Source organism: Staurois parvus, unplaced genomic scaffold (assembly GCF_062004578.1).
Source record: "Staurois parvus isolate SC_StPar_1 unplaced genomic scaffold, SC_StPar_1.0 ptg000019l, whole genome shotgun sequence".
In the NCBI taxonomy this organism is placed as follows: domain Eukaryota; kingdom Metazoa; phylum Chordata; class Amphibia; order Anura; family Ranidae; genus Staurois; species Staurois parvus.
Window position 1 is genome coordinate 23,826,117 of NW_028317815.1, and position 16,330 is coordinate 23,842,446.

Below are 16,330 nucleotides of genomic sequence, written 5' to 3' on the forward strand. Positions count from 1 at the left end.
TACCAATATTAAAAAAAGGGCAAATATACATTCTTGGAAGCTACAGGTCAGTCAGTCTAACATCGATTGTATGTAAACTATTGGAGGGGATAATAAGGGACTATATTCAAGATTTTGCTGATGCCAGTATCATTAGTAGTAATCAGCATAGCTGTAGGAAAGGTTGTTCTTGCCAAACCAACCTGTTAACATTCTATGAGGAAGTGAGCTGCCATCTAGATAAAGAAAGGGTGGCAGATGTGGTGTACCTGGATTTTGCAAAAGCATTTGATACAGTTCCCCAAACTGAGGTCTGTACATATGGACCAGAGGGTTTGTACATGGATAGAAAACTGGTTACAGGAACATGTCCAAAGGGTAGTGATTAATAGCGTGTATTCAGACTGGAGTGGTAAGTGGGGTACTTCAGGGCTCTGTCCTGCGACCATTTCTTTTTAATTTTTTTCATAAATTATAAAGCGGTTAGTAAAATTGCTCAATCTCAGTGTGTGTTGATGATACAAAGCTAAGTAGGGCAATAATGTCACAGTAGGATGTAGAACGTTTACAGGAAGACCTCAATAAAATTATGGAGTTGGCAAATACGTGGCAAATAAGGATTAATGTTGAATAATGTAAAGTAATGCACTTGGGCACCAAAAATATGAATGCAAGTTACATGCTAGAGGGAGAACCTTTGGGGAAATTCAGGATGGAAAAGGATCTGGGGGTCCTAGCTGCCAAGCTGCAGCAAGCAAAGCTAATAGAATATTAGCATATATAAAAAAACGGTATTTACTCCAGAGATGAAACTATAATCCTGCCACTTTATACAACTCTGGTCTGCCACATCTGGAGTGTATGCTGTCCAGTCCTCAGGAAGGATGTGCTTGAGCTGGAGTAAGTCCAGAGAAGGGACACAAAGTTAATAAGGGGACAGGAGGATCTCAGTTAGGAGGAAAGACTACAAACATTGTTAGGAACTCAATGTTATGCTGGCTCTCTCCATCCAATCATTCCAGTTACAAAGCACTTTGGAAATAATGCAAGTCAGACACTAAAGTTTGAGATGCAGAACTCAGGGATCTTTATTATGGCTTGAGCTTAAGTATAGTGATAACACTGAATATTTCAGGCAGTTTCCATAAAGCACCAATCCGTATACGTTATAGAAGTTACAGTAAACCATAATGTGATGTGTCATAAGCTATCATAAACAGGATAGTAACTTCTACAGTTCTTCAAGGCCTAGAGATGCCTACATAAATAAAAACATACCATTCTCCAGGGAGCCTTCTGTACATGGGAACAAAAGTTAGTAAGCTTAAAGCAGAGGTTAGTTAACTATTAACACTTTCAAACATTAAATTAATTCTCCATGGAGAAGAGATGCTTGAGAGAACATATGATAGCGATATCCATATAACTCAAAGGTGATACTAACATTGGAGGAGAAACTGCGTAGGGTTTTTTTCACTGTCAGAGAAGTAGGGATGTGGAACTCACTTTCACAATCAGTGGTGTCAGCATTAAGTATTGATTGTTTCAAAAAACTCTTAGATGAGCATCTTAGAGTGCACAATATACAGGGATATGGGATATGATGTTTGACATGAACACAAACACAACCACATAGGTTGAACTGGATGGACTAGCGTCTTTATTCAACATTATGTATGTAAATATTACCCCTAGCAGATACTAAACACCTAAAATCTTGAATTTAAGTTGTTTCTGATGTCCTTACATCAAAGTGGCGATCTTGATTAACCCACTCTTGATGCTTAAAAGTAACGGTGACTGATAAGGTGTTAAACAGTATTTTATAGCACATAAGAATATGCGTTAATTATATATTGTTATTAAATAAAGTTTTAAAAAGGTTTTACACTATATGAGCTTCTTTTCCCTTGTTTTTGCGGAGTTGCTTTTGAAAGAAAGGCCGGGACCCTGGAAGAGCATAGAGGAGTGGAGAAAGAGCGGATCCAGCTAAAATACAGGTTTTTACCAGCTTAAAGATAAGATGCCAGTATCATCTGTTGCTACTAAAAAGAGGAGCCTGCACATTGGAAGAGGAGTAAAGCAAGAGTAGATCCAGCTAAAACATGAGTTTTGATCAACTTGGAGATAAGTGGTTAATATCATCTGGTGAGTGCTTATCCCCTTAGTGTGTGCACTGTCGTGAACAATTATCAAAACTTATGGAATGCACAGAGGAATAATTAAAAATTCATGGATACTGTTTTGGAAGGTGAGGATTTGTTTCAGAGTGGACCTTTTTTATTTTTAATGCAGCTTTTTAAAATATTTATATACATGTACATGGTTTTAGCAGATTATGATTTTAACAATTCCAATGTATTATTTGTGATTATTGTTTGATGGTTTATGCACTTATAACACATAATTGGTATTAATTTAGTTTGACAACACAATTGCTGGGCTTTACACTTAGAGCTTTTATTCATTATCAAACTGATAATACAGTGGGGAAAATAAATATTTGATCCCCTGCAGATTTTGTAAGTTTGCCCACTTAAAAAGAAAAGAATGACCTATAATTTTTTATCATCGGTGCATTTTAAATGATAAAGACAGATTATCAACCAAAAATCCAGAAAAAACACAATAACAATTTTATAAATTGTGTTGCAGTTCAGTGAGTAAAATAAGTATTTGATCCTCAAGCAAAACAAGACTTAGTACTTGGTGGAGAGACCCTTGATGGCAAGCACAGAGGTAAGATGATACTGGATTTGCACACATCTCAGGAGGGAGTTTGGTCCACTCTTCTTTACAAATCTTCTTTAAATCCTTAAGGTTTCTTAGCTGTTGCTTTTCAACTTGAAGTTTCAGCTCCCTCCATACATTTTCTATAGGATTAAGGTCTGGAGACTGGCTGAGCCACTCCATGGACCTTAATGTACTTCTTCTTGAGCCACTCCTTTGTTGCCTTGGAGGTATGTTTTGGGTCATTGTCATGCTGGAATACCCATCCATGATCTATCTTCATTGTTCTGGCTGAGGGAAGAACGTTCTCATCCAAGATTCTACAATACATGGCCCGGTCCGTTGGCCCCTCAATGCGGCAAAGTCGGCCTGTACCTTTAGCAGAGAAACAGCACCAAAGTATAATATTTCCACCTCCATGCTTGACTGTAGGGATGGTGTTCTTAGGGTCATAGTCAGCATTTTCCTTCCTCTAAACATGGCTTGAGTTAATGCCACAGAGCTCAATTTTGGTCTCATCTGAGCACAGCACTTTCTCCCAATCCTACTCTGAATCATTTAGATGTTCATTGGCAAACTTCTGAAGGGCCTGTATATGTGCCTTCCTCAGGAGGGGGACCTTTCAGGTGCTGCAGGATTTCAATTCATGGCGGTGTATTGAGTAACCAATGGTTTGTTTGGTGACTGTGGTCCCAACTGCTTTGAGATCATTCACAAGCTCCTACCGTGTAGTTTTGGGCTGATCCCTTACTTTTCTCATGATCATCCTTACCCCATGAGGCAAAATCTTGCATGGAGCTACAGACCAAGGGTGATTGATGGTTATTTGGTATTTCATCCATTTGCGAATAATCTCTCCAACTGTTGTATCCTTCTGACCAAGCTTCTTGCTGATGGTCTCATAGCCCATTCCAGCCTTGTGCAAGTCTCTGATGTCCTTTCATAGCTCTTTGGTCTTGCCCATGATGGTGAGGAAGAATAAGATTCTGTGTATAGGTGTCTTTTATACACATAACGAGTTGACGCTAGAAACACCTTCTTAAATTTACAGGACTAATCTGTGTACCACATGAGCACATAGCCAGTCTGTGGGAGCCAGAATTATTGTTGGTTGGTAGGGGATCAAATACTTATTTTACTCACTGTACTGCAACTCAATTTATATTATTTGTATAATGTGTTTTTTTCTGGATTTTTGGTTGATATTCTGTCTATAGCATTTAAAATGCACCTATGATAAAAATGATAGACCTTTCATTTCTTTGTAAATGGGCAAACTTACAAAATCTGCAGGTGACCAAATAATTATTTTCCCCTCTGTAAGCACTGTAGCGTATTTTATCACTTTTAGGTTAGGAAAGATAGGTAAGGATGAAGAAAAAAAAATTTGAAAAGTGCAGAATATACCTGCTTATCCTGCCGTAAATTCACTGAGCTCCTAATCCTGTGCTGTATCCAACAGCAGTGTTATCAGTCCTGCCAATTCTCTCCTGTAGACTATGGACCCTTCCACTATGTTATGGGGAAGAGAGGTGGGGTATTGACCTATATTCTGGTTATCCCATTACACCGAGTTATTGGTAAAAACCTGAACACAAAAAACCCTAGAAAGTGCAGCCATTCACAAACTGGTAAAAATCTTCTATTACTTTTCATTCAAAAACAAAACAAAATGTGCACACAACTCTGCATGCTGAATAAAACATCATACAGTCATTAGGAAAATAATGTTATTTTGCAAAAAAAGAAAGAATAAATAATAAATATCAAATAATTATTTTTTTAGGCATTTTAAAATTAATTATGTATTTTTTAATACAGTAATCCTTTCTTATTTTTAAACAGTTCACAGTCATCTTCAGACTGCAGCACATTTTCAAGCTGAAGGCTAATTTTTTTTATGAATGTACTTTCAGTTTGTATGTGATCACTATGTCATAGCTGACATAGTGGTCACACAATTGATAACTCCTCTGATTGATTCTCAATTGCTAGTGGAGACCAGAGCTTCCAGGGACAGATTGGATAGACAACTAGCAGGGTTGTACAATGTCAACTGGGGAACACAAATTAACATTCCATACTCAAGGAGGACTTCTGCAAGGGAATTTTAATCTATATAAATGGATGAAAGTTAACAAAAAAGTCAATTTATATAAAAGAAAACCAGAAGGGACTTAATTAATTAAGCAATGAGTGTTGAAAATAACCAAACTGGTTGTAGTCCTGGACTGATGCAAATAATATAAAGGCTTTAAAAAGAATTCCTATAAAAGGGAGAAAATGCATTTTATGAATATGACTTTTTAAAGATATGCAGTAATGAAAAAAACAATGACACATTTCAGAAGAGTAACAGAAGACTAACTTTAAAATTACATAGAAAAAGAAAATATGGAGCAGAGAATAGTGAAAGCCACCCCCCCCCCCCCCCAAACTTCACCACTTACAAATTACAGACTTTATTGCACACCATGGAACACATATTAAAATTAAATACATTAAAATTATATAAAAAAAACAAAAATGCTGGGGATATCAGTGTCCCGGAACACTCACCTTACCCTGTATATTGGATGACTTTGCTAATGCAGAAATATCCTTTTGTGTGAGTGATGTTCTCATGCTTATAGTATCTATTGGCTCTTTTATGGTAATTTGTTGAGTATGTTCATTGGACACCACATATTACTGTTTTAGAGCCTACATGTGCGGCCACTAATTACATTGATTTACATGGAAAATCATTGCGCCTGCATTCTTTTTGTGTGGTATCTCCCACACAGCCAGGAATGGAAAGTGATCATAATATCTTGGAAAAATACATAGATAATGAATGTGTATGTGCTTATACCTCTGTATACTGTGTTTAATAATGTTGTTTGTATATTTAACTTTGATCTAAATACCCATTATTCCAATGAAGCAACTCTATTGCGAAATGCATTGACATCTGGACTTGTAGAAGCCTACATATATGCTTCTGTATCCAGTAATGGGTATTGTATGTACTTATCACAAAATCAGGGGTGATATCCCCAGCATTTTAATGTTTTTTTTAATTTTATTTAATGTAATTTAAAAAACTATTTAATTTTGTGCCCCATGGTGCTAGGTGGGGGGGATTTTCCCCTCTTCTCTGCTCAATGTTTTTTTTCTATGTTAATTTTTGGGATGTGGCACTTTCAAAGTCTTCAATGCTTTACTGTTTAGCTTTAAAATTAATTTCTTGACATTCCCAATATATAAGTTTAATTAAAAAAATTAGATGAACTGAAAGAATGAAAAAAAGAAAGGGACTATAATGAGGAATATTACTTCTGTATTTTCATGACAAGAGTGGCTGACTCAGGAGATTGAAAATGCAAGCTCTGACATATATTAGGTTTCTTTATCATGCTTGGCAAAGTAACAAATTCATTTGAAAGTTTGAGTTTCTAATTTATAAAGTTAGCCAATTAATCTTATGACTTAGAAACTCAAATTTCTATGTTTTCTTTGATTACTAATGTGGTGCAAACCTCTACTGATCCTTATGGGGCATAAAAGGAATCAGACATGAAGGATGAGTGTGATGATCAGCCTGATGCCTAGGTCAGGAATTATAACTGGCAAGTGTTTCTTCTGCCTATAGCAGTCTCTATTCTCTTAAGGAAAGCAATCCTGCTAGTACTTGGTTGACTCAGATGGCTGGTAGCAGAATTCTGGGACAGTTCAATGTCAGGGCAGACAGCGTAATCAAGTTGAGAGTTCCAAGGTCAGGGCAGATAGTGGGCAAGTGTAATCCAGTGTCAAGTCATGTGGCAATCCAAAAGAGTAGTCCTGGTACAAGTCAGGGATCAGCAATCATAAATCAAATCAATAGGTAACACAGTGGGCAGTGCACAACAGGTAGGGATCCAAGTAGCAGACTCTATCACAAGTTCCAAACCCTGTGTAATCCCAGTCTAGAGGGGGAAGAACAGGAAATTAAGTAGAATTTCTATCAACTGGATGCAAGCTGGGGAGCTATGGAGGGGTACAGCACTGCAAGCTAATCAAGAGGGAGAAGTCAGTTCCAGGCAGAGAGAAGACCACCACTGACCCATTTGAAAAGAGGAGGCATCATCTCTGTTGCCAGGCAACAGAGTGCAGATCAAACCCAGGCAGTGAGGCATGGAGTAGGAGCAAGATCCTGACCTCCCCGTTTAGGAGAGGCCTCACTGACAACTTGCGGAGACTGAAAAGAAAGAATGGTATCCCTGTGGACAGGACTCAGAAACATTAGGAATTCTCAAGGAGGTCAGAAGCTGAAATCTAAAGGATAATCTGTTGAGCAATTCTATAAGGGCCTATAAACCTTGGGGCCAGTTCTTGTGTAGGGACCTTGAGGGTTTTGTTTTTTTGAGACCTGGTTCTGACCCTAATCTAAAGGTCATGGGAGTGAACACAATCCGTACAGTGTTTCTGAGAGGACACACTAACCTGGGTCTTACTCCAAATTTGGGACAATGTTTGCACATTACTGTTTGCATTAGGAACATCTGAAGAAATGTCAGAGTAAGAGCAGGATTTTGGATGTGTAGGGATGATTAGCAAATGAGAAGAACAGATTGCTGCCAAAGAGGACACAAAGCTTGTCAAAACTTTAAGATAAATTGAATTCCTCTGTTCGACAGAATATTATGGGGAGTTGGAATATCTCAAACAAACAAACAACTTTGAAGAGGGAAGCTTAGACAAAGGAACAAAGTGGACCATTTTAATGAAGCAATCCACAATGACCTCGATAATGGTGTGAACACCTGAGGGAGGAAGGCCTATAATGAAGTCCAAATGGGTCCATGGGCACTTAGAGAATGGCAAGGGAAAAAGTAAACCAGAAGGTAGATCCCCAGAGGTTGAGCGAGAGCAACAAAAGAGTTTTAGTAATACCTGGTTGTCCAGCCAACTTGGCATAATGATAGGACCTTCAGCCTAAGATGGAGTGGCACAAATAGCTTTCCCATTTGTAGGTTGTTTGGAGAATTGTGCTTCTGTAGTCATCAGGTCAGGAGATATTATGGCTAAGACCTGGGCAGAAGGCAGAATGTGGTACTCAGAAGATCCCCTTGGACCAAAATTCAAAGCTACAGGAAAGGACATCTTCCTTGGAACTATTAGAGCATGGATATTAGATGATGGTAAAACTAAATCAGGAAAAAAAATGACCAGCGAGCCTACATGGAGTTAAGGCATTTTGAGGACCTGATATATTCAACATTTTTGTGGTCAGTATAAACTACAAAAAGGTGAAGAGCCCTCTCTCAAGATTTTCCTGGGCATAAGATTTCATACCTAGGGTCTTGGGTTTAGATATATATAGGAAAGACATATCCTCTCGGGGAAGGGTATCTGGCAGGAGTTTGTTAGGGAAGTCATATGACTGGTGTTCCAAGGTGGCCTTTTCAGGAAAGACAAAAATCTGAGTATCAAGGCTGGAGTGAAAAGGTTAAGCAGGCTCCTAGAATGATTCATACAACTATGAAGGCATGTGGATGATCAGAATGTGATTTCACTTGTGGACTAGTTGATGTGTGGAATGTGCAGAGGTAGATTAAAATGAGAAGATGCAGAGGATGCTATAACATAGAAGATATTGGATTCTTGATGTAGCACCCCAATGGTCAAGGTGATGGGAGAGGTAAAATGAGTGACCAGGCCCAAACACAGAGGGGAATTGTCCATGATGATAATAGAAAAATTACTCTGCAGGGTAGCAAAAGGAATCTTCAAAAGACCCTTATCAATAAAATACTGGCGGAACCAGAATCTATGAAGGCAGATAAGTGGTGAGTCAGGGAATTCAGGATAAGCTGGACAGGAATGAATAATGTTTCTGGTTCAGGCCTAGTACTGCAGTTTGTAGGGAAACAGACCTGAGCTTCTCTAGATTCTGGCATTTCCTGGCTTGTTGGGGCAGCTGGCAGTGGAGTGGCTCTGGTATCCACAGTATAGACAGAGTCCATAGCTGCTTCCTTTAGCTTTCTCTTTCAGGGATAATCATGTGGCTCTTTTCTGCATTGGTTCCTCTAGATCCTGAGCTGAGGGTCCTGGTACTAACAATGGAAGGGATCTGTCCAACTTAATAGCTAGTTGCATGACCTTTTTCAAGGTCTTTGGCTCAGGTTATTACACCAGGGAACCTTTAATAGGCCAATCCCAACCTGAACAACTTTTCAAAGCTGGATCATTTCACCCAGAGTCAGAATGGACAGAACTCAGAGCAGTACTGTTCCGCTGTACACCTACCTTTCTGCAGGGCTCTGCCAGAGGATTCAGCCATGCAAGTGCAATTGGGACCATCATAAAGAAGGCCAAGGGCTTTGAAAAACTCATCAACTGAAATGGGCTAGCCAGGAATGATTATCCATAACCGTTGACCCTTAGAGCCCCTAGAGTGTGGCTTGACCTGGAAGTACAGTTTGCAGCTTTAGACAAAATTAGAAGACAAGCAGAGGCTCCCAGGAAAGCAGTCTTGCAAGTTAACTTTAGGCTTGTAAAGGACTTGGAAAGGTGGTGAAGCCACAATTTGCTGAGGCAACCATAAGGATAAGGCCTAGATTGCGAGAGTCAGATTACACAGCTTTTTGGCAAATATGCAGGCCTATAAGTGACCCATGACTACTCAGGCAGTAAATTTGAATGGGTTGTGATAATCAGTTTGTAGCCTGGTTCCTTGTCAGGAACTATAGCTGGTGAATGCTTATTTTTCCTTTAGCAGCCCCCATCTCAGTTGTCTTCAGGTCAATAGTGCATGGTCAGACAGCACCAGCATGGAACAAATAAGACAAGGAAGGGTACTTATAGTCTTAAGGCTGAGCAGGCAGAAGACAATGGCTGGTAGTGGTTTCTTGACACAGTCTAAGGTCAGGAAATGGTGTGCATGCATAATCTAGTAGACAGTTCAGAGTTAAGAGCTGGTGCTAGGCAAGCAAAATACAGTGCAAGTTCAAAGTCAGGGCAGGTAGCAAACAAGCATAGTCCAGAAGACAGTTCTGAGGTCAGGGGAAGTAGCGAGTAAGTGTAATCCAATAGACCAGCGGTTCTAAACCTTTTGGGTCGTGACCCCTTTGTGGGTCGAATGATCATTTCACAGGGGTAGCCTAAGACTATCGGAAAACACATATTTCCGATGGTCTTAGTAACCGAGACATCGCTCCTCTATCCGTCTCCAGGCGATGTGTGGGCGGGATGACATGCCACCCGTGTCATCTGGCCACACCCACGGGATCACTCAACAGCTCCACCTCCTCGGTGATTGGCCGCCGGAACTGTAGCTCAGGAGAGGCACACAGGAGGCCAATCACCAGCGTGGAGGTGGAGCTTGGAGAGAAGGAGCCAAGCGGAAGCACGAAGATCAAAGAAGATCCAGTGAGGGAGCTGCTGGAGCGACTGAAGAGGAGATCGGCCAGAGAAGGAAGAAAGCTGACCAATAAGTGTCTGTACTGTGTAGATGGTGCTGCTGCAGCCAGGTATGCTGGCTGTACATGGGAGAGGGAGGGAGCGAGCCCAGGCTGGAGCAGGGGTCAGCAAGGTAAGTATCATTGGTGTCAGTGGGAGGAATAGTGCCCCATCATTGGTGTCACTAATACCAATGATGGGGCACTATTCCTCCCACTGACAACAATGATGGGGCACTATTCCCCCCCACTGACACCAATGATGGGGCACTATTCCTCCCCCCACTGACACCAATGATGGGGCACTATTACTTCCCCCACTGGCACCAACGATGGGGCACTATTCCTCCCCCCACTGGCACCAACGATGGGGCACTATTCCTCCCCCCCACTGACACCTATGATGGGACACTATTCCTCCCCCCCACTGACACCAATGATGGGGCACTATCCCCCCTCACTGACACCAATGATGGGGCACTATTTCCCCCAACACACTGATATCAATGATGGGGCACTATTCCTCCCACACTGACACCAATGATGGGGCACTATTCCTCCAACTGATACCAACGATGTGGCACTATTTCTCCCACTGATACCAATGATGGGACACTATTCCTCCCACTGATACCAATGATGGGACACTATTCCTCCCACTGATACCAATGATGGGACACTATTCCTCCCACTGATACCAACGATGGGACACTATTCCTCCCTCTGACATCAGTGATGTGGCACTACTCCTCCCACTGACACCAATGATGTGGTGCTACTCCTTGCACTGCAAAATTATAGTTATGAAGTAGCAACGAAAATAATTTTATGGCTGGGGATCACCACAACATGAGGAACTGTATTAAAGGGTCGTGGCATTAGAAAGGTTGAGAACCACTGCAATAGACAATTCCGAGGTCAGGGTAGGTCGTGAGTTCAATAAACAATCCAAAGTAAAGTTAGGCAGCAATGCAAAAGAGTAGTCAGTTATGATAGAACCAGTCGACAGGTAACACAACAGTCAGAGATCAACATGTAGGGTGCTAGATAGCAAACGTTATCATCAGCCCAGAGCCCTGGGATTGTGATGTTCAAATAGAGTGCCAAAGCTCCGAAGCCAATAAGTCTAGAGGGGGGGGGGAACAGGCAATTCAACAGCATTAGTTAGCAACTGGGATGCTGTGTGTGGGGGGGTGTAGCATGACTGACCAATGAGGAGTCAGTGCCAATGAGGAGCACTGCCTCTGGTGAATAGGAAGAGAGGGGCATCATCCCTGGGCCAAGGCATCAGGGCATGGAGTGGAAATGTGAGCCTGACTAATGCAATTAACATTGTGTTAATATAAACCAGTCCTTTCTGCACTAAATTGTTCCTCTAATTTGCATATTTAAAGGAAACAATAATGGTTTTGTATCAATTTATTTTATTTTACTTTATTTATTTTATTTTACTTTATTTATTTTATTTATAAGAATTCACTATCTATTTACAAAATTTGTTTTACAATGAAATACTTAATACATAAGAAAGGTTTCCCAGAAAACAATTGGTTATCGAAAGAAAAACAAAACAGCACAGCAGTTACATAATGCCTTGCCAGTGATGCTGCCTGAATGAAACTTTGCACTGAGCTATTAGATAGGAATGAGTCAGTTTTATATTTGAAGCATAGGTTATAGAGTTGTGTAAATAACAGGTTTTTTACAACAGACTGCTAACCAGTGAGAAATATGTGAAAGGAAAAAATAATGTTTCACTTGCTAGCTATAAAAAAATAAAAATATTCATGTGCAATATTTGATATTTTTACCTGCCTAAAAATACCAAATAATATGTAGAAAATGATGTACAAAACTTCAACATCAGCGCAATACAAAACAAATGGACAGTGGAAACACATTAAGTTCTAGCAGTTAATAATTAAATTTTCTGCTGCTTCAGGATTTGCTCCAAACTCCATTTAATGCACCACAGGCTTATTCTGACAATAAATGCCTATACTTAGTCAGCAGATATTATGTGAACAGCTCATTAACTGCCAAGCTGCTCTAATTTCATCACATAAGCAGCAATACTGTAAATTCAGTGTTCCCAAGTTTAATCCTTATCACGTAGCTAATGGATGTTCTTAACCTACTTACTTTCAATTCACTGATATTGTAAGATACCTTTAAATTGAACAAATTAAGTAAGGCACTAAATCCAGAAACCACTACAACTAAAACTACAAAAATGTAAAAAAAGATTATTAATTGTTAGGTTTTATGAATGTAGAGGCAAATCAAAGCATTTGCTATCCATCCAGTTATCTATCAGCTAATGCACTTGCATGCACAAACAGTATAACAATGCAATTCATAAAATATTGTGTGTAAATGAGGTTTTTAATAATTACATTATTCAAAGGACTCTCGTATGTTACCTAACATTTGATAGTTTATATAATTGTTCAAAACCTGGTGACATGTCCTTACTTTACTGTACTGCCTTTATTCTTATGAATGAGTAATATGAAAGTATAATAAATAGATCCTTCTTAGAATAAAGGAATTTACTGTATATGTCTTGCTGCATCATATATTCCTAAAATAATATTTATTTATTTCAGGTACTTATAGAGAGCCATCAATTTACGCAGCGCTTTTCATATATATTGTACATTCACATCAGTCCCTAACCCTCAAGGGGTGTAACAATCTAAGGTCCCTAACTCACATTCATACATACACATACTACGGCCAATTTAGACAGGATCCAGTTCACCTACCAGCATGTCTTTGGAGTGTGGGAGGAAACCGGAGTACTTGGAGGAATCCCACGCAGGCACAGGGAGAATATGCAAACTCCAGGCAGGTGGTGCCATGGTTGGGATTCAAACCACCGACCCTAGTACTGCCAGGTGGAAGTGCTAACCATTTAGCCACTGTGCTGCCCCAAGATAATTATTACTCATTCCAAGCCAGTGTGTTCTGTGCTCCACTGTGTACCATTGCATTGATTTTTGTTCCTTTTATCCCTTTCACCATAACCTTACTGGTTATATTTTCTAATTGGTTCCCAAGCGCTATGCTATACAGGTCATTTTCCCATGCACTGCCCTGATGACCAGCAAGCCTGAAACACCTGTACCCAGTTTAGAATAAATGGCTTTAAAAATATTGATCTGCATCAAGCAATGATTTGCATTTTAATTAGGATTTATACCAAACTGCCAAATTACTGATAATATAAGATTAGCCACCAACATCATCCAAGACGCCAATTTTTTTTTTTTTTAGTCCGAAAACGTGCAAACTAGAACGAAAAACCCGTAAGTGTTTCAGAAAAAAGTGCAAGTGCAAAAACACCACACAAAAAGTGCACTTAGGGGTGTGCTTTGTCCTACCCCCGAAGGGGTTGGACCACTACCCTGATCCCCCGGGGCACGAAGCTCCTGACAGGGACAAGGTTCCCGTTTGGTCCTTCTGGCCAAAAGGCCTGGTGGACCACCTTTCCTTATGTCCAGCCGACGCCTGACATCCAGTACTTGGTCGAGGGGCTCTCCCGAAGAGAAAACCCCCCAGGGACAGGGGAGGAAGGAACCAAAAGGCCACACATCCTCCCCCTAGACTTCAGGGCAGGCCCGAGGACCCACACCCTCCATCCTGTGAAAAAAACACACACATAAGTAAAAGTGACAAACGTGGGGTGAGAAAAAATAAATAAATAAATAATTAAATAAATCTATAAAAATAATAAAAAAGTGTCGTGCCCAAATTGTGCACTGACCAGACCCTGAGGCCTGTAGCAAAAAAATTGCCCAGGACTTGGCCAAAAGGCCCGGTCCTAGAGGCGCAGTGCAAAAAGTGTTTTAAACGCGGTGACCATGTGCTCATTCACAACGTGGGGTCCCACACCCAAGTGCTACTCAGAGCACCCCTGAGGCGACTACTCAGGGGGCACCGTGTTTGCGGACTTTCTGCCTCCTCAGCCCCTGGCCAGACCAAGGTAGATCCTTCCAAATCAGGAGGTACTGGGTCTTTCCAGTCTTCTCGGAGGAATTACTCCCAGGGCCCCAGAATGACTCATGGCGCTCCCCGGTTTCTGTCCCTCCGGTACTAGCCTTCCGGACCCCCATCATACCAGTGAGGGTACTATACAACAGCCATCCCCACAAAGCTAGAATGGCCGGGAGCACCCCCACTGGACACTGATAAGAACAGATACTACACTTGATCTTAGCCAAAAGGCCGAGAAGCGATCCATCCAAGCGATCCATCCAAGACGCCAATTTGAAATCACGCTCAATTTTCTAAGTTTAGACATTTATAAAACATTTGACAGAGTTACATGGGAATACTTAGCCACCATTCTAAGTTATGGCATCCAAGGGGAATTCCTTCATGTCTTTAATGCTATATATGCTAACCCCCAAACTAAAATACGCATTCCAGGATGTAGCTACATTTTTCAAAGTTGGCAAAAGAACCCGACAAGGATGCCCAGTTTCCCCATTATTGTTCAGTCTTTCAATAGAAGCTTTAGCGGTTGCCATTATTAGACACCCAGATGTTTCAGGTGACTACATCCACTTCTCAATACAAACTCAGTATGTATGGTGATGATATGCTATTACTTATCACTAGACCAGCTATTTCTCTTCTAAACCTTCTACAGACTCTACAAGAATTTGCCACTCTCTCAGGACTCCCATAAATACCTCTTAATCTATTGAAAAGCTTATCAACATACCTGATTAGCAATTCAATGTATTGCAAAACTCTTAACTGTCAATGGTCCAAAGAATCACTCTCTTACCTCTGGGTCCTAGTGATTTTTTTTATTATGTGTACATTACCTGCAACATATGCACATTGCAGTGTGCACTCCCAGCTCAATCCCAGCCCCTGTAAGATGCAGAGAATGGAACCAGATATCGGGCACAAGTCTAGATGGGTGACTGGTTTATGTTGAAAATATTATAAAATTAGTATTCTTTCAAACCAGATAATTGAAATTCCATTTGCACCTCTCTGCTCAAAATAAAATCAAGAATCCACAAATTATTACCTGTTATAGACTTTTGACCTCCCTGGGAACAAGTGGTCTTTTCCTTCCCTTATACATACAGTGCAGTACTATGGCTGGCTTTGGGTTCTTTTGTGAGACAGAGGCACTAATTGTTTGCCTTTCTAGAGCTGTTAATCATTGCTTCTACCTCACACAAAACCTGCCCCTGTCTCACACCAAAAAACATTGGGGAAGAAACGAGTTTCTGATGGATGAAATATGTCTGCGCCTATAGGATCAAGTAGGATTTGCAGACAGCGCATTACAGGAAGATAAGTGAAAAGCGTTTTTTGCTACCTGGAACTAAGGCCACCATGGTGGTGTGTGGCAGAATCACAAGGACAGAGGGCAGCACAGATCTCTCTGGGAACATTTTTGCAGACACAGAATTCTGGGCCTATGGACCCTGGCAAGGTTGTAAAAAGATATAACATGAAATTACTAAACCCAAACAAATGGGGAGTAGTCAGATATAGAGACTAGACCAGGGGTCTCCAAACATTTTAAACAAAGGACCAGTTTACTGTTCTTAAGACTTTAGGGGGGCCAGTCTAGGGCTATTGGTAGTAGAAAATGTTCTGACATCAGTGGGAGTAAACAATGCCCCATCTTTGGTGCCAATTAGAGAAATTGTGCCCATCATTGGTGTCATTGAGTGGGAAGAATCATGCCCTATTGTTGGTGTTAACGGGAGGAACTGTGTCCCATCATTGGTGTCATTGGAAGAAACTGTGCCCCATTGTTGGTATCATTGGGTGGGAAGAATCATGCCCCATCATTGATGTCATTGGGAGGAACTATGTCCCATTGTTGGTGTCATTGAGATGAATAGTGCCCCATTGTTGGTTTCATTGAGTGGGAAGAATCATGCCCCATCACTGGTGTTACCAGGAGGAACTGTGCCCCATCATTGGTGTCATTGGGAAGAACTATGCCCCATTGTTGGTGTCATTGGGTGGGAAGAATCATGCCCTATCTTTGGTGTCACTGGGAGGAATTGTTCCATATCATTGGTTTTATGTGCATCCATCATTGTTGGTGCTGGAGGATGAAATATTGCCTCAAGGGCCAGATAGAAGCAAGCAAGGGGCCACATCTGGCCCCTGGACCACAGTTTGGAGACCACTGCCCTAGACCGATTATAATATGG

At 40.8% G+C, this 16,330-nt stretch overlaps 1 pseudogene; it reads right to left on the minus strand.

The window, feature by feature from the left end:
• Positions 1-14,256: 14,256 nt before the first annotated feature.
• Positions 14,257-14,372, minus strand: LOC149472959 (U2 spliceosomal RNA; annotated as a pseudogene).
• Between the last annotated feature and the right edge of the window lie 1,958 nt (positions 14,373-16,330).